Source organism: Macaca mulatta, chromosome 2 (assembly GCF_049350105.2).
Source record: "Macaca mulatta isolate MMU2019108-1 chromosome 2, T2T-MMU8v2.0, whole genome shotgun sequence".
Classification (NCBI taxonomy): Eukaryota; Metazoa; Chordata; class Mammalia; order Primates; family Cercopithecidae; genus Macaca; species Macaca mulatta.
This window is the reverse complement of record NC_133407.1, coordinates 176,532,161-176,556,081: the sequence shown is the minus strand read 5'-3', so window position 1 is coordinate 176,556,081 and position 23,921 is coordinate 176,532,161. Positions and strand designations below refer to the sequence as shown.

Sequence of the window (23,921 nt, the reverse complement as noted above, 5' to 3'; positions counted from 1 at the left end):
AATATAAGCATTTAACATTATAAATTTTCCTCTAAGAACAGTGTTGGCTGCATTCCACAAATTTAGATAGGTTGCATATTCACTTAATTTAAAATATTTTCTTTTTTTTTTTTTTTTTGAGACGGAGTCTCGCTCTGCCTTTTGACCTATTCTTAAAACTGTAGTTTATTCCTAGAACAATGGGTTATTTTTAAATGTATTGCTTAATATTGTAACTCATCTACAAATAGAGGTCCCAACAACGCCTCCCCTCTCCGCGTGTGCATGCTACTCACTCCTCACATCAGGAGATGAAGATTATTTCTCTTACTCTTGACTTGGCAGTAACCTTGTTAATTGGCTTGACCAACAGAATGCAACAGAAATGATGCTGTGGCAGTTCCAGGCTGAGTAGGTCTAATGTGTAGTTGAGCTGGGTCTGGATTTGTTGTGGCTTTACTTAAATTCTAGTCACCACTGCCTTCAAATATTTCCATGGTGCACTCAGAAATTGTTATTTGAACAGCAGCAATGCTCCAGAGGTCACTCCATGCTTTATCGCCTATGCGCCAGTTTTTAAGATGTCTGTGGAGTTTCCTTTGCTCTTCTGACTAGTGGTTGGGTGATAGGGAGACAAGTAGGGGGAAGCATTGGTGGCTAGTAAAATTTAGGTAGCATCAAGATTTAGGTAGCATGAAGACCTCTCTGCGCCCTACTCTCCTTCCCCTAGCCATCAGCAGCCCACTGCCTCGCAGCCAGCAAACCCACTGGATGCCAGACGGGTTTCTCTCCGCGTTCCTGACCTGCCCCTACCCTTACAATGCTGCTTTTATACTCCCAGTGAGCAAAAATTGGAGGGCAGGTGTGGCCTTGATCTCTGACTGAGGTTTCTTGGGATATAATACAACAAACCAACCCACAGACAGGTGAAATGTTTATTAAAAATTCTTCTGGTCTATTCTTACCCAGTTTGAAGTAAAGAGTTGCCTTCTCTACTGACCTTTTCCCCCGGGATGAGAGCAGCCATAAGTCTTTCTCTGCTAGGAAGGGCCTATCCCTTTCTAGAATTTAATTCACTGTGTTTCTTTAGCTCTTTGCTGTTAAAGTGTACTGAGTTGCTGTCATTTATACAGTTGGAGTCTTTTGCAACTTTCTACCACAAAACAGAAAGCAAAAATCTTTGTATTTAAACATATACAAGGTCTATACCCTTTATATTCAACAGATCAGCCAGTCATAAATGATCTCTCAGTTTCTGCTCAAACTTCTTTCCTACTTACTATTTTGTACAACAAGGACATCCTGCTCCAGTTCATAAACCAGTCCTCACCAGGGCAAGTAGATAAGTCACCAATCTCACCGCCTATCAACATTTGATTATATATATGAGGTTGGAAGTGGAAGCTTTAATGTTTAGGGTCTGTTGATGGGATTAGCTTGGCTAACCATTTATTAACATACCCGTAGTTCTCTGCATCACAATAACCTTCCCTGTCTTCTCTGACACCTACCTTACTGTTTCACTCACATTACTAATCTGTTTCCTATCCAACATTTCAATGACATAGTGGTATTTTTACCACTCCCTGAGCACTATCCTACTTGGTCAGAATCCTGATGCTAGCTAAATTTTGCCAGCCACTGAGAGTCTTCCCCCTACTTGTCTCCATCTCACCCAACCACCAGTAAGCACCCTGCTATTGTAAAGAACTGAAAATACAATACATTGCTTTTAGCACTACCCACTTATATTTTGCTCCAATATTTTATACAGAACTTGTGAGGTATTTTATCACTATATTCCCAATACAGTATGTGACACAAAGTATTCATTCAATAAATGTTGGTTATTATTTAATTAGAAATATAAATGTTGATTATTGTTTAATTGGATATATTATTGGTTAAAATTTCCATCCACATGGAAGGTAAAGCAGGGCATTGTAGACAGAGGAAGGAAGACAGCTCAGCTGTGAGTTTCACCCACCATAATTAGTATTGCCTCCATCTATAAAATGAGTTGTCCATGTAATGCTCAACAGTTGATTCCCAGCCTGAACAACATAGAAAGACCCCTATACAATAACTTAAAAAAAAACACAGGTGGTAGCACACTTGTAGTCCCAGCTACTCAGGAGACAGAAGCAGGAGAATTGCTTGAGCCCAGGCGTTCAAAGCTATAGTAAGCTATGATCACACCACTGCACTCCAGCCTGGGGAGCAGAGTGAGACTTTGGCTGAAAAATAAACAAACAAAAAAACCGAAACAGTGAATTTCCCCTTCCCTGTATACTACTCCAAGTTGTGGTTCAATGATTAGATTTCTTGTTTGAATTTGAATGCAAAATTAGAATTAGGTGAGACTGATTACTCTACATGAAAGCAATATCTTCTGTCAAGTGCTGAGCTGAGTTGAACTGAGTTGCCAGGTGATGTAGCTGTCAATTAAGATGATAATACAAAATGAAAGTAGCAGTCAAACCTTCCATCAGTTATTGCCATAATATAAGAAAGAGGCCAAATAGGAGAAAATGCCAGCTCCCTTGCTGTTCATTTTATTGCCATGGATCAGCATGGGGATGGTCAGATGGAGGAGCATGGGACACAGATGTGAGGAATCATCACTGCCAAGGGAGTCTCAAACAAAATGTTCTTGCTGTTTTATGGAACCAAGGGTCTGGAGGAGGGAGAAAGGGAAGGGTCAGGAATGGAAAAGTACTGAGTACTTTTCTTCTAGTGAAGACACTATAAAAAGTGTCTTCAAAGTTTTCCCATCCCATAGATAAGGCCATTTCAGCAAAGGCAGCTGAGGAAGGTTTCTGCCAAACTTTCTCAGTAAGGAGGTCACCAAATAGAGGCACCTAGGCTACCAATGCAGCTACAACTAAGAGCATAGCCTGCCAGAGGGGCTGAAACCTTGACTGCAACTTCCTTCAGAGACTGCAATGCACGGGCTGTGCTCCAGGTCTGGAGTGAGGAGGGCAGCTTTTCCAGTGAGGCCTGCTAGCTGAAGCCTTTGTACTTTCCTAGAGTCAACTTTGAAAAAAAAAAAAAAATCACACATAGGTTTTTGGCCAACAGCCAGACTCCTCATCACCTACCAATGAGAACAAGGAACTAACATGAGTGGAAACCGGAAGACACCACAGGTCTACTCATTTTTATGGCCTGAGAACTTTGGTCTCCCAAAGAGCAGCTGGAAAAAATTCAGCACTTTGGAAAGTTCTAGGTAGGTCCCTCCTGATTTCTGTCTTGCCTAAAGAAACTGAGCCTGGTGGCCCATTGCACATATGTAGGAACTTATCTAGGCTAGGACGAAGTGATTAATTCTGAGACAGTTTATGAAATTATCTATGAGGTAGTGGGAACTTCAAGATGGAAAACACTAGTATTGTTATGATTCTCAACAATAAATGAGAATTAAAGCCTAGGGTCATCTTCATTCTAGTTATCACTTATGTTTTATATTAAGTGTATTGTATCACTAATACAATATCCATGGATATTAAATATTACAAACTTATGCACACCTTCAAAAGATGTAGCTCTTATTCTGAAACAACTTACATTCTACAGACATGCTTGGAATGTCAATAAGGGTTAGGGAAAAGCCTTTAGAGGATGTAGCTCTGCTGGTTAATGCCAACAATAATAAAATAAGTGAATACCATGGAGATGGAACCTCCATTCAATGTAGTCTTACATAAAAAAGTTTAGTTTCTCATAAAGACTCAATAGATATTATTTTGCTATTACATATACACAGTTTTTGGACAATAGAACCTTGTTTTGTTGGATAGATCAAAAAGCAATGGTATGGAGTGGGTTATAATACCAGGCTTGAACGGTGATTCTGGGTAATGTATGGAATACTTGAGACAATTAATCACATTTTAGTAGGATTTGTAATGAAAACTCCATGGAAGGATACAGTCTTAGGGTCTCTGTCATACCATGTAGCTAACAGTAGTAATTATCAGTGATTACTTCCAGAACCAATGCTGTATAAAAGCGTGGCATGCAGAAAGAAGCATACAATCCTGATATTATCCTTGGTCGTAGGCTGATTTCCAACACCGTGTACCCAGCAGAGGAAAAAGCAACTGTATAAATATTTAGATAGGAAAGGGAAAGAGAGAAATCATGTCAGCTCCTAAGCTATTCTTTCAGGTAACTTTTTCAGAAACAAATACTTGTGCTCTATTGCCTGTTCAGATACCTAGTTGCTGCTTATAGAGAAAAAGGAAAAGCAACAACAACAAAATGGCCTTAAAAATACCTACCGCAAAAGTCAGACATGTTTGGCTTGCCTAGAAAGATTTTCAAAAGGTTTTTCTTTATTTTTAACCAAAGAAACTTTTATTTTTCTGACAGTTTTATAGGCACTGTTGACTGCAAATGTCATCTTCAGCCCTGGCTTACATCTGACATTCACTGGAAGCCATTTCCACTTCATTTCATGGTCATTGACAAATGAGTGGTATCTTTTGGATCCACTGTGCAGCAATGCTATTATCTCTAAAGATTCTCACTGAATTGGTGGACTGTCAATAAGTCTCTAGTAGTATCTCATTAGGTCAATGAAGCTATTAAACATAAGATTTAGCTTAGACTGAAGAGCCAACTACATATTACAAATCCCCACTTGGGATAACATTTTCAAAAAAGCCTCAGTTAACCTATTCCTGAGTGTTATCCCTGCAAAAGAAGGTTTAGAGCAGGTGATTCTTTTATAACCTATATTTTGGCAAACATTGAAGTATTCAAAAATAGGCAAACAATTTCAAGAAAAAATTGTTAACTACTCAATATCAGAGAATATTTGTTAAACAATACAAGTGAATCCTTTCTTCACCCTTAATATCATTTAATAAGACAAGGTACTGTGGCATGAGACAGTCTTGGTAGTCATGTTGATAGTGTATACAAAAGCAACAAACACTGGCTTTTTATATGCATAAATATTCAGCTTAGCAATTTTAGTAATTGCACTGTTCACTCAAAGGAAAATTTCTATTGTCTCTCTGTATATGTTTGCCTTCCTTCTGTGCCATAATTCTACAGGAGAAACTCTTGGAAACAAAACAAGGCTTAAGTGTTGGAATTAAGAATTTTATTTAGTTCAATATTTCTCTTTTTGTAATTTCCCCAAATATTCCGGATATTTATTTTAATGTCTTTCCACCAGAACCCTTTAATGTTAGAGGGCACTCTCTCATTTCCCAGCATTTAATAATATACTTTGATAAACATTAAAATATATTTTTATTACAAATAAGTTGTTGGGGTATCTTAAATATAATCAAAGTTAAAATCCCATTTTATCTTATTATGAAGCTGATATTTGCAACTTTGTTTTTCAATTTTAAAAGGCCTATCCCAAGTTTATCTATAAAATTTTAAAGTATAATCTCATAGAGCAAATGGGACATGTACATATAGTTTATTAGAATACAAAGCCAGCAAGAATTTTCAGGAAAGTCCAAAGTAGTTCTTTGTCCTAAGGTAGGAAGCTCCAAAAAGGTTGAAGAGTTCAGGATGATCTCATGGAGAAAACATAACTTGAAATAAGATTTGAAAATGGATACAATTTCAGGGCAATACTCTACAGGCATTTTATTTTTTAAATTTTGCATTGCAAAAAGATTCAAACATTCTATGAAAATATACAAGACAGGAAAGCAGGGTTCACAGGTTTTATTTGACCCTCTGCAGATTACAGTGCTCTTATTAAAACTATATACAGTTGATTCTATTTTCTATATAATAATGTCACAAGGTAAAGAGAAAATGTTCACAATTACTGGGAAATGGGTACTATGGAAGAAAAAGTATTATCTGTACCCAAACATATGTGTGTCCTCTGTTGGCTGACTTGTTAGTTTTCAAGGAACATCCCACTAATCTTTCATTGATCCTATTATTCAAAGAAGAAGAACTCTCTACCTAAAAGTGCACTTTACTGAAACAAGCTTGAAATAGAAAGATCTGCATGGATGACCTCATAGAGAGGTGCAAGCTAGCCACAGGCAGAATGGAAATCTATCTTAGTAACACTGCTTCCCTTAGTTTCTACTTCCTTATCTCACAATACTCCAAAGTTACTGACAACAGCATTTATTTCAGCACATTTAATATGCCCTTTAAGTTACCAAAACTTAGATGTACCATAAATGATACAAACAAAAACTACATTAGAAGTATATTTCCCTCATCCTGGAATATTATATTTGTTTTAAATTGGGTCTCTAAGAAAAAAAAAAACAAAAAACCAGCAATCAGATGATAGCATTTCACACCTTATCTTCCCCATGTCTTAGCTGAATAATCTGAATATATTTATTCATTCAGCACAAATATGTATTGAGCACCAGGTACTGTTGTAGGCACTGGAGACATGGTATGAACCAAAGAAACAAGAAACTCCCTCTTTGAATTTGCATTTCAGTAAGAGAAGCAGACAGTAATCAATGTGCACAAGTGAAATACATAGCACAGCAGAAGGTATTAAAGGCTACAGAGAAAGATAAACCTGGGCCAGGTGAGTGAAGAGGCATGTTATTGCATGCACAGGCAATGCCCAGGGAAGGTCTCTTTAACAGGTTTCTGTGTGCCTAGACTGAAGAAAGGGAGCTAATAGTCTGGGGAGACTGGGGGAAGAGTGCTCTGGTCAAACTGGCAAGATCCACAGCAGCAGTCTCTCAGTGTGTTCATGGAGCAGCAAGGGGGAGGCATGGCCAGAGTTTGGTGAGAGTGGAAGGACAGGCTGGTAGGAGATGAGGTCAGAGAGGAGGAAACAGACATCACCTCCCACTTACATTTTTATTTTGTTCTAATTCATGTACAATATCACGCGTGCTATATTCTTGGAGACCCTTTCTACTTTTTTCATTGTTCTCCTTCCTGAGTACAAAGTTTAATTAATCTGCAGTGAATATAAAAGGGTTTGAACTCATCCAGTGTGGGGGCAGAATTGGTAACCAAGTGTAGGGAATGCACAGATTTGTTCCATCTCTGCTAAAGCTTCAGGCTCTGGGCTGCTACCTTTACAGCAGCCCCTTTCAGATCTTCGCCTCCTAGACCCTCCTGCACCCTGCCCCCTTCACCTGGTCATCCTCATGGTTTCACAATCCAAGAAGAACAGGTCCTTCAATATGTGATGATCTCGTTTGGAGCCAGTCAGAGTAACCAACAACGGGATTGAAAAAGAAAATTTAGGTCTTGGATGGTATAAATAAAGAGGATTGGCAACAGCAAAATGAAAAGGAAATTCAAAGACCTCATGTGGATGATGATCCTGCTTTCTGAAAAACAACCACCTGCTACAAATAATCAGAATTCTGCTCTTCTCTTCCTTACTCAGGGAGAGCTCTATTCCATCCGCTTTCAGCAAGGTAGGCAGTAGGAATAATGATGGCATAAGTTAGAAAATCACCTGTCCCTGTAATCCCAGCACTTTGGGAGGCTGAGACAGGCAGATCACAAGGTCAGGAGATCGAGACCATCCTGGCTAACATGGTGAAATCCTGTCTCTACTAAAAACACAAAAAATTAGCCGGGCGTGGTGGCGGGCACCTGTAGTCCCAGCTACTTGGGAGGCTGAGGCAGGAGAATGGCATGAACCCGAGAGGAGAGCTTGCAGTGAGCTGAGTTCGCGCCACTGCACTCCAGCCTGGATGACAGAGCGAGACTCCATCTCAAAAAAAAAAAAAAAAGAAAATCACCTGTCCTAAGTGCCACAAATCCTCTATGTAAAGGAGAGATAGGCGATCTATAAATAATTTTAATATGAATAGAAATGCAAATTGTATTTGTTGTTTATTATCATGTTTGTGTTAGACACAGCAACCCATATGAAGATTGGTCAAACAGCTTCAAATGTGTTTACACAAATGCTTGATTTAGAAATAGAAAAAAAAATTCCTATATGAAACCATTTATAAAAAATAAATTACAGGGATTTATATGAGGTATGCAAGGCTGTATTCTTTCAGACCCTTTCTAACTCTTTCATTGTTCTCCTTCCTGAGTACAAAGTTTAATTAATCTGCAGTGAATATAAAAGGTATGCAAGGCAGATTCAAAACTTGAAAATCAATTAATGTAATCTATCACATCAATAGCTTGAAAAACAAAAATCACATGATTTTGTCAAGAGATACAGAAAAAGCATTTGACAAAATCCAACATCCATTCATGATTAAAACATGCCAGTAAACTAAGAACAAAGGGGAATTTCCACTACTTGATTTAAAAAATCTACAAGCAACTACGCATGACATCATACTTAATGGTGAAAAACTCGAAGCTTTCCCACTAAGATCAGGACCAAGATAAGGATGTCCCTTCTCATCATTCCTTTTCAACATTGTACTAGATGTTCTAGCTAATACAACGAGCCATGAAAAAGAAACAAAAGGTATACATATGGAGATAGAAGAAATAAAACCGTCTTTGTTATCAGATAATATGATTCTTTATGTAGAAAATCCAAAATAATCCACAAAAAACTTTTGGAACTAATAAGTGATTATAGCAAGATTGCAGATACAAGGTTAACATACAAAAGTCAATCACTTTTATATATACCAGACATAAACAATTGGAATTGAAAATAAAATCACAATATTATTTACATTACCACCCAATTAAGTAAAATACTTAGTTATAAATCTAAGAAAATATGTACCAGAGCTACATGACAAAAACTACAAAACTCTGATAAACAAAATAAAGAAGAACTAAATAAATGAAGAGATAGTCCGTATTCGTGGCTAGAAAGACTCAATATTGTCATTATGTCAGTTTTTCCCAACTCAATCTATAGATTCAACACAATCCCAAACCAAATCCCACCAAGTTATTTTGTAGATAACAACAAACAGATTCTAGAGTTTATATGGAGAGGCAAAAGACCTGGAACAGCCAACACAATATTGAAGGAAAAGAACGAAGTTGGAGAACTGCCACTACCGGACTTCAAGACTTACTATCAAGCTACACTAATCAAAACAGTGTGGTATTAGTAAAAGAATACACAAATAGACCAATGAAAGGGAATATAGAACCCAGAAATAGACCCACATAACTATAGTCAACTGATCTTTGACAAAGGAGCAAAGGCAATGCAATGGAGCAAAGACAGCCTTTTCAACAAGTGGTACAGGAAACATTCAACATCTCTTGCCAAAAAATAAATAAATCTAGACGCAGACCTTACACCCTTCATGAAAATTCACTTAAAATGGATCATGGTACTAGGTAAAGCATAAAACTAAAAACTTCTAGAGGATAACATAAAAGAAAACCTAGATGACCTTAGGTATGGCAATGACTTTTTAACCATGTCGAACACCAAAGTCATCATCAATGAAAGAAATAACTGATAGCTGGACTTTATTAAAATTAAAAACTTCTGCTCTGCAAAATATAATATCAAAAGACTTAAAAGAAAAGCCACAGTGTGGTAGAAGATATTTGCAAAAGACACATCTAATAAAGTGCTGTTGTCCAAAAAATCCAAAGAACACTTAATACTCAACAATAAGAAAATAAACAACCCAATTAAAAAGTAGGCCAAAGGCATTGGCATTCACCTGACCAAAGAAGACATACAGATGGCAAAGAAACATATGAAAAATATGTTCAACATCATATGTCATCAGAGGAATGCAAATTAAAACAATGAGATACAACTACAAATCTATTTAAATGACCAAAATCTAGAATATTAACACCACCAAATGCTGGCAAGGATGTGGAGCAACAGGAACTCTCATTCATTGTTGGTGGAAATGTGAAATGGTACAACCACTTTGGAAAAAGAGTTTGGCAGTTTCTTACAAAACTAAACATACTCTTACCATAAGATTCAGCAATCAGTCATGCACCTTCATAGCTACCCAAAGGAGTTGAAAACATGTCCACACAAAAATCTACACTGGATGACTGTAGTAACTTAATATATAATTTTCAAAACTTTCAGCATTGGCAAGGTTGTGAAGAAATGAGCACTCATTTCAGGAAATCCAAATTGTATGAAGCTTTTGAAGGATAATTTCATAAGCATCTATTAAAATATAAAATATGCATTTTTCATGACCCAGCAACTGAATTTCTGGCAATCTGTTTTAATCTAAGGTGATTAGCAGAGTGACCAAGATGTCCTGCTGTCAGTGAATGGATAAATAAATTGTAGTACATGCAGACAGTGGAATATTATTCAGTGATAAAAAAGAAATGAACTATCAAGTCATGAAAATAGAGGGAGGAAAGCTAAATGCATATTACTAGGTGAAAGAAAGCAATCTGAAAAGACTGCACACTGTGTGATTTCAACTATATCACATCTGGAAAAGGCAAAACTATGCAGACAGTAAAAAGATTAGTGATTGCCAGGGATTGGGGATGAGGAGAGGGAGGAATAGGTGGAGCACAGAGGATTCGGGGGCAGCAAAAATGCCCTGTATGATACTCTAGTGATGGGTACATGACATTATACACTTATCCAAACCCATAGAATGTACAACACCAAGAGTGAACCCTAATGTAAACTATGGACGCTGGGCGATTATGTGTCAGTGTGGGTTTATCAATTATAACAAATGTACCACTTCGGTGGGGAATGTTGATAAAAAGGGAGGCTATGCATGTGTCGGGATAGGGGATAAATGGAAAGCTTCGCTGTGACCCTAAAACTCCTGTTAAAAAAGTCTTAAAAATAGATTATAGATGGGTGAAAGAACAAAATGATAAAAAGTGAAGCATGAAAAAAATCCATCAAGAGGAATAAAACTACAAAGCATTATGTAAGAGAACTTTGGAAGGCTGTCTTAAATAAGTTTCAAATGCTTAACTGTAAAAAATTAAATTCCTGTTCATAAAAGGCTGTGTTAACAAAGTTAGAAAATAAGCAACAGATTGGGAGAAAAAATTTGCAATGCATGCAGTAATAGGAAGATTCGGAGCCAGAATACATACGAAGAATTCCTACAAATCAAACCACTCATAAAAATGGTTGGGGCAAGAAAGACAAACAGGGCACAAAAACAGAAATACAAGTACACAGATGCTTAAGTTCTAATAATTAGAGAAATATAACAAGATACACATTTTCAGTCACACTAACAAAATTAGAAGATTTGATATTATTCAGCGTTGGCAAGGTTGTGAAGAAATGGGCACTCATTTCAGGAAATCCAAATTGTACAAAGCTTTTGAAGGATAATTTCATAGCATCTATTAAAATATAAAATATGAATTTTCCTTGACACAGCAACTGAATTTCTGGCAATTTATTTTAATCTAAGGTGGTTAGTACACATAGCAAAGAGTCATATGTAAGGATGGTTGATGCAGGATTGCTCTTAATGGTAACAAAATGGAAACATCTTAAATTTCCATTAATAGGAAGATTATAAAATAAACTATGATGTAATCCATGCACTGGATATGCAGCAATTTTTAAAAATTAGAGAAATCTCTTTATACCAGTGTTCAACTGGGAGCAGTTTTGCCCACCAGTGGACATTTGGCAATAAGTATCTAGAGACATTTTTTGTTGACATGACTGGCAGAGGGATGAGTGCTACTGGCATCTATTGAATGGAGGCCAGGCATGGTGCTAAACACCTTACAATGCACAGGACAGCACCCTCCCAACAAAAAATTATCTATCCCCAAATGTCAATCGTGCCAAGGCTGAGAAACCTTGCCTTATGCTAACATAGAAAGAACTGTCAGTCATCACGTTAAGTGAAACAAAACAAGCCAAACAACAGTACATATAGTACTAACCCATCTTAGAAAAACAAAATTAAAATTTTCAAACCTGCACATTATATTTATGTATGAATATGATTTTTTAATCAGAAAGAATAGATACTAAAATATTAATCTCTGGGACAAAGAAAGAGTGACTATACAGTCAGAAAGAGTGAATATAAAATATAAAGTCAGAAAGACAATGATGCTGTATTTTTCTGGATAGTTTGAAATCTCCCCACCAATCACATATTAAAGTACTTTTGTGTAATTAAAAGAAGAAAATTTAAAATATAGGAGCCTATATCCCATTCATTCTGAGAGAACTGAATTAAGTTCTCACTTTCTCCCCTGAGCTTTGAAACCTCTGATGTAACCATTCCCTATCCTTGTGTCTCATGATCTGAATAGCAGGGATGGTATTAACTTTTGTTTTAGTCATGGTTATAATTTAAAAGTACTGAAATTCCTTAGAATGCCATTGCTATTATGGGCTGAATTGTGTCCCCTCGTGAATTCATGTTTCAGTATCAACTCCCAGTACCTCAGAAGGTAACCATATTTGGAGATGAGGTTTTTAAAGAGGTGATTAAATTTAAATGAGACTGTTAGGGTAGGGCCCTAATCCAATATGGCTTGTATCTTCCTAAGAAGAGGAGGAGACATCAGGGATGAGTGGCCACAGAAGGCCATGCACACAGTAACAAGGGGTTCCTCTGCAAGCCAAGAAGAGAAGCCTTGGAAGAAACCAAACCTACCCTCACCTTGATCTTGGACTTCCAGCCTCCAGAGCTGTGGGAAAATAAATGTCTGTTTATTGTTTATAATAATTGTTTATAAATGTTCCGCCATCCAGTCTGTGGGGTTTGGTATGGCAGCCCTACCAAACTAATAGAGTTGCTATGTAAGAATACAGTAAAAATAAAATTATTGGTGCCTATTCTATTCTTTCCATGAGGGGTTAAACACAAGAAGCAAACAAAAGCCACTGAGCCAGTTCATTTCTCAATTGAGGAGATGAACAGAGTTAGTGAAAACAAATCCATACTTCTAGGTGACAACTGTCTTGCATTCCTGTTGCTGGCACTCTGAAGTTATTGACCACAATTTTTGTGACAGATCCTCCTAGCATGCTCTCTGTGGCTTCTCTTCTCTCTAACAATTACCTGCTAACACAGGCACTGGCTGTGCATCTGCACTTGCAGGCATCAAAGGAGCTGATGTCACAGCACACAACAAACCCTGGAGAGCTGGGACTGAGATGCGTGTTTGACTAAAGATTACAGGGAATTGATCACCTTTTTCTTTTTTTTCCCCTTTGTATTTCCCATAGATAAATGGCTCCTTCTTCACAGGGAAAAATAAGAGGAAAACAGCAGTGGAGAGGAGAGACTACAAAGACCTATAGATCAGGGTCAAGAAGAGTAATAGATATACCCAAGATTAAAGAGAAAGCCAAATGCCATTGGAACTCTGAAAGGCAACCTCTCAAATCACCTTTGCCAACCTGGAGTGACTATGTTGAAATGAAATAGCTCATGACAGGCTTAGACAGAGAGAAGGCCTGAGACTGTACCTTGAGTTCTCCAGGTCCTCAGTGTGACATGCAAGTAACCCTTCAATGTCCTCTGTCCCAGAGGGAATAGCTGAGGTTGCAGGCTAGTGAGTTGGCCTGGCACATAAGCACAGATAGAGAAGTGATGCCAAGAATGTGAGCAGAATGACCGACTGTCAAGGTGGGGCTAAATGACAGTCACAGCCAAACCTCAGGGATCCAGAGCATCAGCGACAGCAGAGGTGGGGAAGGAAGACATCATCAGGAACAGTCCAGCAATCTAGAGCCCACTGCACTATTCATGCTGGGCACCAGATAATGTCAGTGATAAAGGCAGCGAGGCCAAGGTCTCTCCCCACAAACAAGCAGGACAGGAGACATTGGTGTGAGGACTCGGTGGATTTGCGCCTGTTCCAGCGTCCAGGCTTCTAGTTCCCACCCACCACTGTGACAACACTTAAGTCGCCTCCTGCACCTACCTGCCACCCTGGGAAGGAAGAGAGGGAGGCAGGGGTATCACCTGTATGAAAAGAAATAGCTCTGAGAGAGAGTTTGAACTTCGAATGGCTTGAATATTTATCTAATGAGGCTGTTTTCACCAGCAGAGTCTTAATTATCTTTAATTGTAAAGTTTATGTTTTTACCTCATTAGCACAAAAGAGATCACAATGCAAGATAAAATCAGTTACAGAAAAATTTCAAAGCTCCTTTTATTTCCCACATGAATTATGCTGTATATTTCTACTCCCCCTTCTTACATTTCAGAATTTTTTTTATAAATAAAGCATAAAGGTAAAGGGCCCTCTAGCAATCTACTAGAAAGACCCCTTTCTAGAACAATGATGCACGCCGCTCTCTGGCAGCAACCACTCAGGTAAGGTGTGTGTGACCAGCAGAGCTCTACGATGGAGGACTGCTGTGTGTGCAAGAAGCAGAGCCATCCCCAGCACGGTGTGAGGGAGGAGGGGCCGTGGCAGGGCACAGACAGAGAAGAAAAGACTTGGAAATTCACATTCCAAGTAGAGTCCCTGAACCTTAGCTTCTATTAGTTTTGGGGGAGTTTTGGTTTCTTGGTGGTTTTGTTTGTTTTGCTGCTCGATCAAGAGAAGTACAGAATGTATAAAAAGAGGACAAATGAAAGGTTTTCATCCTTGCTTATTAAAATAACTATATATCTTTAATGCACTCTTCAATATTCTAAGGGTAACAGCATATTGCTTGATTTGCATGCTTTTGATTTCCATTTGAATGTATCATTATGGCTATAAGTAGATGCAGAAGCTTAAGTTAATTTTATTGTTAATGCCTCAAGGCATTTTTAGGAAAAGTGCACAAAGCTTTTAAAAATCCAATAAATTATATAGAACCTTAATTTACTTCCCATTATACCTTCAACTGAGGAAGGACATAAAGTGCTCATGAATTTAGCTCTTGCTTTTATCACCAATTGAATAAGTATTTGACTTACTGAAATGGACAAAACACACTCTTGGAATGTTATTTATGTGCTAACAATCTCTCATTAGTTGTATAAAGAATTATATCTTGACTAAAATGGATTCGAAGCTTATAAACTGTCCTATTAATCTACAAATAATGATAACTTGTAGGCATATATTATGTCAAGCTCATGTCAACAGAAATGAAAGTTTGTCTGGAATCATTCTATAAAAACCTCTATTACTCCCTCTACCCTCTAGCCACAGAATCTTGACTGCAATCGTCGGCACATATTCCAACTCAGTTAATTTTGTGTAATAAACTCTGAGAGGCGTGGGGATTAAATAAGTATTCTATAAAAATAAAGATAAATTATGGTTCTATAATCTATCATGTGATTAAATATTAAATATACATGATAGATTATAGAATAATAATTGCATACAGCTTAAAATTCAATTTATTCACTTGTAATTCAAATGAGACTGGCCACACTGGGCTTCCCTCATCTCCTCCCAAATGTACCTTGAAGTCAGACCTGATATTGATACAGGAGCTAGAAAGAAATTATTTAGGAAGTTAGTGAAGGTAAGAGAGTCCTTGGTAAGGTTTCCTTTTAATAAGAAGCAGCCCCCAAATAATTTCTTTTATAACAAAAAGCAGCCTGAAAAATGAAGCTGCAAGCACAGATAAGCAAGTGAAAAGCTTGCACAGGTAAATGCAGGCAGCTGTGCCAATAGGAAAAGGCTACCTGGGGGCTAGGCATGTTCAGTATAGCAGCTCCATCTTCCCTTTTGTCAACCACATGTACAGTAAGGAACAGACAACATGGCGCTGGCCAGGTAGAGAATCCATCTGCATAATAAAAGATTTGGGTGGGGTGACCAGCTTCTTCGCACACTATATAAATACTGTATCTGGTCCAACCAATCTTTGGGCCCTATGTAAATCAGACACTACCTCCTCAAGCTCGTCTATAAAACCTCATGCATTTGACCACAAAACCAGAAGACCCACTCGGGAACCCCCCCCAACCCCCCGCAGGAGAGTTATTCTCTTTCCTTTTTTTCACCTATTAAACCTCCACTCTTTTTTTTTTATTATTTTTTCAGTCAAAGTCTCGCTCTTGTCCCACAGGCTGGAGAGCAATGGTGCGATCTCGGCTCACTGCAACCTTCACCTCTCAAGTTCAAGTGATTCTCCTGCCTCATCCTCCCAAGTAGCTGGGATTACAGGCAACTGCCACCACTCCTGGCTAATTTTTGTATTTTTAGTACAGATGGGGTTTCACCATGTTGGCCAGGCTGGTCTCAAACTTCTGACCTCAAGTATTCTGCCTGCCTCAGCCTCCCAAAGTGCTGGGATTACAGGTGTGAGCCACCATGCCTGGCCAAACCTCCACTCTTCAACTCACTTCCTGTGTATCCGCGTCCTCAATTTCCCTGGCAGGAGACAACGAACCTCAGGTATTTACCCCAGACAAGGATGCAGCTTCAGTATGTCATATCTAAACACATACACACACACACACACACACACACACAACTCCAAAAATAGAAGTCACTCTGGCTGAAGTGTCTATGTGGAAATGAAAAAGAGAGTTCTAACTACCCAGCAAGATAATCAGAAATGCTCTGCTTTAAACTGCTCTTCCTTTGCCCCCAATTTCCTCTCCCACTTCAGTTGCTTAAAGTTCTTCTCCACATCTGTAGCCAACTCACTGCTTCCAGAACTACCTTCCCCAACCTCTCAATGTACTTTCATTAAATTAAGCAATGTAGTAGATCCTTAACTTCCCCAGTTTGTATCCTCACTCACCATCCACCTCAGCAAATAAAAGTATGCTTTCAGGGTCCACCCTTATTAGAATGCAAGAGGAGATTTTGAACCACAAATGCTTTGTTGCAGATACGGAAACTTGACATTTACTCACCCTCAAACACACTCACCCTCTTCTGTTCACCTATAGAACAATAAATAATTAGGGGCAAAGGAAGAGCAGTTTATTGGTATTAGTTGATTAGCACCCAGCTCTTCCCTCCTGGGGAATTAGGGAAGCCAAGGAAATGACCAAGTACTACTCTGTTTGGCCTCAGGTTTGGTTAGTCACCTACTTTTTTTCCATCTGCAAACCTTGTCTGCATTCAACACCAATGATATTGTCCATAAATATCCATTGTAATGATCACTTCTCTCTTTTTTTTTTCACGGTAAAGATGCCATAGCATTTTATTACCGTTACACAAGTCAACCAATTATATCTTCACTGAAATATCTGCACTGAATGATGATTCAACATATGAGGCAAAGAAGGATGTCTTTGGAGAAGGCACTTTAGAACATTAGAAAATCTTACCGTTGGCTAAAATAAAAATGAGCTCGTTCAACCCGGCTGGAGGTGTGTGAGGGCTGTTTCTTCTCACTGTGGCCTGACTAAAAACCAGTGGCATTAAGAAAGTATTACATTCTCAAGTCTGGGGGTGGCCCAGTGGGGTGGTGCTGCTCTCAAAAGCCCTGTGTCCGTAAACACATCCATTCTCACAGGATCAGTTTCTCCAAGTGCTGGTTCCAAAAATAGGCTCAGGGCTGGCAGAAATCATTCAGGAAGCTCCTTGAAGGCCCTCTCCTTATTTCTCAGTTTGACTTTCACTTTGTCCCAGCTACTGTAAGTGACTTTGGCTTCCAAAGGTCACTAGCAACTTCTACTTTTACTAATATCTTTGGTTTTCCATGGCACTGGTTGTGACCGTCTGTTAGACTAAACACTGGTCATTCATAGATGCCTTTTTTTCTAAGTACAAGACAATTACTCAAATGCAAAGAAAATATGGCAAACGTTTTCCCACCACAACCTTCTCAGTCAATAGTCGAACTATAATTGGTCATCGGCTGGAAAAAAGAAAAAGCCACACCTCTTATCTTAATTCATAAATAGCCATGATTCTTTTTCTGTGAATCTTTAATGTCAATGCAAAGGTAGACCAGTCAGCTGCTGGCAGTCCCAGGCACTGGCTTAATTCTCATTTAGCCAAAAACAGAAGCCATCAAAATGAATTATCCACTACTGGATACATCACGGTAAATGAGATTGTTCTCACTTTTCTAGGATGTTGTTACTTAATTTTCCCAAATCATTTCTTCTTATCTTCCCCCACATTAAAAAAAGAATTAAACTGGTTAAGGTTATAAAAAGAAAAAAAAAAAGGTCTATAACTAGAATTTGAATCCCCATAATCTGCACAATATAGCGCACAATTTAACTGCTTCCTCAATTTAAAACAAAATTCTATAAAATATAACATCTACATTGTAGAGATGATTTCTTCTTATCTGAGGAAATGAGTAATTGGGAAGCAGGTATTTAGGGAGAGGGTGAAAGTCCACATCTATTTCTATGCTGAAGTTTTGGCAGGTTTTCTCATCTTAAACGTTTCTGCTGTTGCACCAGGCCCACATTTTCATAGACTCTAGCACTGTCTTCTCTCATTTCTGCACAGGGTGGCACTGAAGTATAAGGCAGGAGGCGACTGTGATCTCCACTCATCTGGTCCACTAGAGAATACTTAATATTTGTATATTCGTGCCCTTTCCTCTTGCTTTTCTGCTCTTCCTCAATCCTGCGCTGTAGTGTTTCAATATAATACTGGACTGCCATATAGATAAATCGGTACTGTGCTTCTGTCTGGACCATTCCTGACCTCTGAGACTACACCACGTGGATGGTTTTGGGAACATCAATGTTGCAGTCAACACCTTTCTCTCTGATGATGTCAATAAGAATATCAATCACAATGAAGGTCCCTGTCCGGCCAATGCCAGCACTGCAGTGCACCACAAACGGCCCTGCATCCATGATGCTCCCCTGCTTATGGTGCACCTCCTCCAGGAAGTCCAGCATGCCCCTGGGGTCGCTGGGCACTCCGTGGCCCAGCCAGCTCCAAGAGTGGTATTGCCAGACCATTCTCTCCATAGTCCCTTGTCCAACCTTTGAAAGTTTAAGTTCTCTTAGCTTATAGTCATGAGTGGTGCTTTCTTTGACGTTCCTACCACGCATGACGCCATATGCTTTGAGAGCATACTCATCAGGCCAATATTTGACATATTTACTCTTTCCTCTCTCCATTTCTTTCCTTGTCATGACAATCACCTGGGAGTCTTCTTGGAACACCATCCGCCAAAAGTCGTTCACTGTGTTTTGCAGGCAGCCTTGTGTGGCAATGTAACTCTTTTTGGGCTTTGAATTGTTGCACTTGATTTCAAATTTAGGCACGGTTATAGTTGCATTGATGTAATCTGAAACAGGCTCACTGGGATCACCGTTGTGTAGGACAACCCTATGATCAAAGGGCGGATGTTTTTATATCTATTTTTGTTATTTTTTTTTCTTGCCTTTGACCCTCTTTTTGGCTGTAGAGAAGTGTTGTTGCAGTGTCTCAAAATTCTTCCCAAAAGCCTTGTTTGACTTAATCTGTGGTCTCAGCTCATTTGCTTAGTTCTTGAACTCTGCTTTCTATTTCAGCAGCATTTATACAAGTCGTGTTAAGGGGCTGCTTGAATTGTAGTACTGCACTCAATGTTTCCACCATAGGATTCTTCTTGTAATGTTCTGCAAGATCTGTCAAAGAATCAAACCGTTCTCCTCCACCAACGTCATATTTCAGTTCCTGACAGCGAATCATGCATGACATGAGTCACTTTAGACTCGCATCATTGCTCTCCCCTTTGTCATCACCAGTGCACACAGAGAGAACAAAATCTCAGGCTGGCTTTGGCTGTCTCGTACAAGAAAGCTACCATACTTTGTCCGTTAATAATTTCTCTGCTTCTTTCCCAGAGAGGTGTCCATGAAACCACTTTTCAGAGGTAGGATCTGCACAGTTCAGAGGATATTTAAGCTCAATAACATCTCTATTCTTCTCTTTTAATTGCCCATGATGTTCCATGTAATACTGGACCAACTCAGTCAAAGTGGCAAACTTCTCCCCTCCATACAGGTCACAATAATCACTAGTGTTCTGATTCTTGATGTGGGTGACAGCTCCATTTCTTCTAACAGAAAGTGTGAAGTCTCCAGGGTTACTTTTGCTAGGCCTTGCCAAAAAACTGCCATCAACTCCTCTTGTCAACAGTAGGTTTTCTGCCTCCACACCAGTGATATTTGGGTGAAACCATTTCTGTGATGTCACGTTCCTCCGACCCTCCGGCTCTACGATGGACCTGCTCCTTCCTCAGGGTCCACTGAGCTCAGTTACATCGGGCTGGCCCAAGGGAGGCCTGCTCGGGACTGGACGCGGGGCAGAGCCAGCCAGCCATGCACAGACCCTACTCCAGGCCTGGGGATCGCAGAGACTGTGCAGCCGCCCCCCGGCCTGGCTCGCTCCTCCTCCACCCTCCAATGATCACTTCTTTATATCCATGTTTTCAGTACAATTCACAAATAATATTTGTTCTCTTTATACAAATGGCAAAATTCATAATTTCAACATAGTCTTTCCCAGCTACATTTCTGTGGCAGTTGTTTTCTTCCAAAACACCCTAGGAAATCTTAGCTGAAAGTGCTTATTACCTAGGAAAGTTTCTCTCAGCTATGCGTTATCTCCATTTTGAGCCTGTGTTTTTCTTTTCTGCTGTATTACATCCCATTTCCACCACAATCTGTGTCAGTGGAAAGATTTTTATTCTATTCTTGCTTTAGTAGAATTGTCAGGTTGCATTCATACAGAACAAAAAATATTTCCTCTCCTTGATCAGTTAAAATCTCTATGAAATATTCTATTTACCAACATTAAATAATCAACAGAAGTAATTACCTAGGTGTTTTCCCTTTAGCTATTTCATTCACTTTTTCCTGGGATACTGAGGTCATGGAAATAACCAATATTTTTGTGGTGAAAAACAGGGAAGGCTCCTTCTAGAAATCCAAATCAATCATCCCAAATATCTAGGGTTTCCTCAATTTGCCACAATGCAAAGATCCACACAAAAGGACCTAAATCGTACATGTAAATATTGACATTTATCACCCCAAATGTAAAATAACTGATAGAGCTCTTAGCCTAATTATCTTCTAGTTATTGACCTAAAATTAATAGACAGTGGTCAGAAATTCTCAAACCTGAGTATTTTGCTGGTATTTCAGAGGAACTAACAGTTTAAGATGAATTCTTTTAATTTTGAAAGTTATCAGTTTATGCCAAGGGTCACAATAGCTATGGATATCCAAACTCCTGGACCATACTCTCAGGCACTCTTTAAAGCTGAACACTCTTGATATGGTTTGGCTGTGTCCCCACCCAAGTCTCATCTTGAACTGTAGCTCCCATAATTCCCATGTGTTGTGGGAGGGAGCTGGTGGGAGACAATTAAATCATGGAGGCAAATCATACTGTTCTTGTGGTACTGAATAAGCCTCACAAGAACTGATGGTTTTTTAAGAGGGGTTTCTGCTTTCCCTCACAAGAACTGATGGTTTCATAAGAGGGGTTTCTGCTCTCACTTGGCTCTCATTCCGTCTTGCCTGCCGTCATGTAAGACATGCCTTTCACGTTCCACCATGATTGTGAAGCCTCCCCAGCCACGTGGAACTGTGAGTCCATTAAACCTCTGTTTTCTTAATTAATTACCCAGTCTTGGGTATGTCTTTATTAGCTGCATGAAAATGGACTAATACAACTCTACCCCTTAGTACCCAAACAAAACACACTAATAGTCAGAGGCCCATTTGATTTTTCTGTTATTTAACCCTGTCCTAGAGATAGCTTAAATTAGTTATGTCTCTGAATACCACTCCATTTCTACAACGACTACCCCCACGTTTTCTCATTGTCCAGTCTTTCATGATCTTCAATCATTCAACATTTATATTTTCTTTTTACAAAGTAGTTGAAGTTTCATATGACTGTCAAAATCTGTCTCTGTTTGTTTGTACTGCTATAATAAAATACTGAGATTGGGTAATAAAAATTTATTTCTCATAGTTGGATGCTGGGGAGTCCAAGATCAAGGTGCAGGTAGATTCGGTGTCTGGTGAGAGCTGTGCTCTTGCTTCCAAGACGGTTCCTGCGTGTTACTGCATCTTCACATGGCAAAAGGTGGGAGGGCAAAAGGGATGAATGCTGTGTACTTACGAGGCAGAAGAGATAGAAAAAGGCCAGGCAGCTTTCTGAAGTCTCCTTTATAATGGCATTAATCCCATTCATGAGGACAGAGCCCTCCTGGCCTAATTATAGTAATTCCCAAAGCCCTCACCTCTTAACACCATCACCTTGGGGTTTAAGTTCCAACATATGACTTTTCAAGGGACATATATATTTAAACCATAGCAGAATCAAATGAATTGTTTTTTTAATTTACATGCTTTTGAAATGCCTTTGAACATCATTTACAAACATGGCTCAAATGGGAGATATTCTAACAGATATTGAAGAATTTCAGTAGTTCCTGATTTGGTTACTTTTAGCTCTTAAATCATCAAGTTTGGTTACTTTTAGCTCTTAAATCATAGTTTTTTCCTGTCAAAGAGTTTTCCTGCCAAAAAGGTATGATTCTAACTCACCCAGAATAAAGTCCTTAAGTATTAAAGGATCAGTCCATTTACATAAATACAAATATGTGCTTAAGCAGAATACAGTAGCATAAAATGTGCAGCTTGTAGTGAAGCTTAAGGCTGATTTGCGGCATGAACACAGTTCTTTGTCCCAAATCTTTTCTGTTAATGTCAATGTCAATGTCAGTTTTGACTATAGAAGGGTCATTAAAGTGTACTATATCAGCTAGTTTTGATGGGTAGAAATGTCAGAACAGTAGTAACATATTCTACTCATCTGCTCAGCAACTCGTTTCCTCAGAAGTCTTAAAGAGAGCAGGTTCATGAATAAAAATATATTCCAAAACTTTAGTTTCCTTTCCCAAGGGGCTAACACACCTGGCCCAAAGAAGACTAAGAATTCTATCCATGTAGATTTGCATATATTCAAGTTTCTACAGCTAAGCACAATCCTGTTTGGAGCTTGAAGAAATCAAACAGTAAATATTTTCTGAATTGCTTTTATTGTTTTATGTTTTTATTAAGAATTGGCACTCGAATTAGATTAGTTAGTAACATATGCTAATTTTTGCCCAGTCTGATCACAACAGCATTAATGAAACTGTACGTCAAGGTAGATATTTTCAGGCTGTAGAACATGTTGTTTCAGTCTGTCTTCAGGTCATTTCTGCATAAGATGGCAAGTGCAATCACAGCAAACAGTCTACAATGGAAAAGAAGAACAGGAACTTGTTTTTCCTTAACAGGAAAAATCTCTTTTCTCATTTCTTCAGCTTACATAAAAATATTTTATTTTTATAACATGTATTGCTTACTTATAAAAGCAATATCATCATCTAAGATTTAGAAAAATACAGAGGAAATATTTTTTAAAGGAAGAAATATAATCTATGATCCCACCACTGAAATAACCAAGGTCTCTGAAGCCAGACAGAGCTGCGCTGAAATTCTGACTCTGTCTCTCATGCAGTAGGTGTGTGACTTTAGTGAAACTACAGTCTTCTCTGTGTTTTATTTTCCTCACATGCAAAAAGAAATTGCCACCAATTTTTATGTATGATTCTTAAAGAAGCAAAACAAGCCTGATTCTTCTATGTATTTAAACCAGTTATTGTTCATTTGTATGTCTTGGCAATATTATGTAATATAATAATTCTTAGGAGAAAATGGACTCCCTAGTGTAAAGCCTTATGCAACACTCTTTATCCCCTCAAATGTCAGTGTGGTTGATGGGAGGAGGGCAATAAATGGGGAAGACTGGCAAAAGAAGATCCTAGAAACCTTAGGCTCCAAACATTTCAGGTTCTTCTGTTCTTCAGAAGAGGATGTCCTCTTTGAAGTACCTAGTGGAAAATCACCATGACTGGAGCTCAAGTTCCATCAAAGAGACTGTTCCTTTTAGCTGGGGCAAAGCAGTTTATTTTATTGGAGCTCTAACGTGTTAAGGGACAGGTGCTCTATCCAAGGCCACAGAGGGAGCAAATCACTGTTAAGAATGTTAATGTCTAAACCTACTCATCTAGTTTCCACTTCAAGAGACAGTCCCAACAACAGCAATTACTGCATCACCTCTGAAGAAACACACTCTTAAAATCTATTGCACTCACTACATTTGCATGTTTAATTCCTTCCAATACA

At 38.7% G+C, this 23,921-nt stretch overlaps 1 long non-coding RNA gene and 1 pseudogene across 1 annotated transcript in view; both read right to left on the bottom strand.

The window, feature by feature from the left end:
* Positions 1-18,046: 18,046 nt before the first annotated feature.
* Positions 18,047-20,603, bottom strand: LOC705630 (tyrosine-protein phosphatase non-receptor type 11 pseudogene; annotated as a pseudogene).
* Positions 20,604-22,769: 2,166 nt separating this feature from the next.
* LOC106996757 (uncharacterized) overlaps positions 22,770-23,921 on the bottom strand; it is a 123,809-nt gene continuing 122,657 nt past the window's right edge. The window contains exon 3 of the long non-coding RNA XR_013414586.1: positions 22,770-22,986. This is a non-coding gene — a long non-coding RNA (uncharacterized LOC106996757). The remainder of the gene's footprint in view (positions 22,987-23,921) is intronic.